This window comes from Dama dama, chromosome 33, assembly GCF_033118175.1.
Source record: "Dama dama isolate Ldn47 chromosome 33, ASM3311817v1, whole genome shotgun sequence".
NCBI classification, from domain to species: Eukaryota; Metazoa; Chordata; class Mammalia; order Artiodactyla; family Cervidae; genus Dama; species Dama dama.
Window position 1 is genome coordinate 47,614,421 of NC_083713.1, and position 2,695 is coordinate 47,617,115.

General features: G+C 38.1%; 1 pseudogene; it reads left to right on the plus strand.

The window, feature by feature from the left end:
- Positions 1-245: 245 nt before the first annotated feature.
- On the plus strand, positions 246-365 carry LOC133051376 (5S ribosomal RNA; annotated as a pseudogene).
- The last annotated feature ends 2,330 nt before the right edge of the window (positions 366-2,695 follow it).

A 2,695-nucleotide genomic window follows, 5' to 3' on the forward strand; every position in this document is an offset into this window, starting at 1 on the left:
GAAGATTTAGAATAAGATCTTGTCTTTGAAAATGATTGTCTCTAGCCCTAAGGGGAAAATGTCTGTAAACATCTGCAACCTAACAAAATAGCAAGGGAAAATATGTATTCTACTAAGCAAGGACAGACAATTATTAAAAAGAAAAACAGGTTGAGATTTAAAAAAAAAAAAAAAAATCTAAGTAAAGTGTAAAGAAACTGAAGGGGACCTCCCTGGTGGTCCAATAGTTGAGAATCCGCCTGCCAGTCTGCGGCCATACCACCCTGAACGCGCCCGATCTCGTCTGATCTCGGAAGCTAAGCAGGGTCGGGCCTGGTTAGTACTTGGATGGGAGAATCCGCCTGTCAATGCAGGGGACATGGATCGGATTCCTGGTCCAGGAAGACCCCTCATGCCGCAGGACAATTAAGTTGATGTGCAGTAACTGCTGAGTCCGCTCTCTAGAGCCTGTCCTCAGAAAGAGAAGCTCATGGTAGCTAGAGAAAGCCTGCAACACAGCAACAAAGACCCAGCACAGCCAAAAACAAACTAATTAATTTAAAATACAAATAAAATAAACTGTCCTCTTTATTAAAAAAATTGAATAAGTAATCAATGCAAATGTACTAAACATATACATGGTAGAGTAATAGTTCATTTCCCCTAATACCTCCACATCAGTGAAAGCATTAAAGAGCTACTATCCATAGATAAAACTAAGAAACCTGCATAGATGAAGAGGAGGACAGAAAAATTAGGAAAATTAGAGAAAAATTTCTAAGGAGAAAACATTCCTATGGGGAATGATTAAATACAGAATTAAGTAGACTGAGGGTTAAAGAAGGAACCGTGAGCAATGGTTTGGGTAGGGTTGAAAGTGAAAGTGAAAACCACTCAGTCATGTCCAGCTTTTTGCAACTCCACGGACTATACAGTCCTCGGAATTCTCCAGGCCAGAATACTGGAATGGGTAGCCATTTCCTTCTCCAGGGGATCTTCCCAACACAGGGAACAAACCCAGGTCTCCTGCATTGCAGGCAGATTCTTTACCACCTGAGTCACCAGGGAAACCAACAAATACTGATGAAGCTTCTGCAACTAGCAATAATGAGGACCTGTTACCACCCCCAGGTCAGAAAGGGCGAGGGAGCAGCAAGCAATGAACCCTGGAGAAGGCAGAAAAAGAAGGCCTGCAGAGCTAGATTCAGCCTTTACCCAGTGGGGAACAAGCTAAGGAAATAAATATCCAACTTTTCCTGCCCCATGATCTTCTGAAGATATCTCTCACTGGCCAGTGACAACTGGAAGGTAGAGGGCCAGGAAAATCAGTTATACAATATAAAGATCAGGTTCCCAGAGCATAGAACATAGTGGAAAAGATGGAGATAATCTGTGGGACAAATGGAAAATATCCAACCCAGTGAACTATGTAGAAGAGGAAGGGCAGAAAACTGGCGTATGTGTGCTGTGCTTAGTCGCTCAGTCATGTCCAGCTCTTTACGACCCCATGGACTGTAGCCCACCAGGCTCCTCTGTCCACTGGATTTTCCAGGCAAGAATACTGGAATGGGTGGCCGGCCATTCCCTTCTCCAGGGGATCTTCCCAACCCAGGGATGGAACCCGCGTGTTCTGCATTGCAAATTCTTTACCATCTGAGCCACTAGGGCAGCCCAGCATACGTGAAATTGTGTGTTTAAAAAAAAATGGAATAGGAAAAACAATGAAAAAAATCATAAAGGAAAGTTTTCCTTAGGAAGCTCTGCATTGAATGGGATCACTGTGCTCTAGATAATGAAAACGATTTATGTCTAAATGTATCTTGGCTGAAGTAAAAAATAAAACCATATAGAGTTCAAAGAAGAGAGTTTACTACAAAGGAAAGAAAAATAAGCCAGTTTCAATATACATAATAGAATGCCAAAACAATAACAACAGACCTAAAAGGTTTTGAAAGGAAACAATTTTAAGTCAAGAATTTCATACTGTGTCAAATTTTCCTTTATGTGTAAAGAAATAAGAAATGCACGGATATGAGTAGGCACAGAAAATGTAGTATCTATGTATCTTTCTTAAAAAACATTTCTTAAATATATACCATGAGAGAAGAAATAAAACGAGTAGCTAAGAGATCATGTTATAAACTGGAGCTGATTGTCAAAATTAAAGCACTAAACACACACACATACAACACATCTATAAGTTTAGCCATAAAGCAAAATATAAATGTCAAAATATTATCAAAATATGTAAAGGAATTGTAAGGTAAACATTAATACCATGAAAATAATGACATGGATTCTAAATCTAAAAATGCTATTATGTATTCCAAATCTAACCTTGTATAAACAAATAGGAAAAAAGAATAGAAACACTGCTAAATTTCTTATCTCTCATATGAGAATATGTTCTTCACTCTGACATTAAATAATAGTAGGAATTATAATAATAATACCACCACCTTTTACTGAGTACTTACTCTGTCAGGAATTGCTCTGAACTATTTACATGAATTAATTCACTTCAAATCTGAAATAACTCTCTATTAGGTGTGTGCTATTAATATCCTCATTTTATAGATGAGAAGACTGAGGTTAGGTAACTTGCCCAATGCAAATCAACTAGGTTTTAAGTCTGCCTTTTTAATCACTATCTTACTATGCATGTTCAACATTAGGAAATTGATTGAATAAGTCTAGAAACAAAATGTCTAAAAAT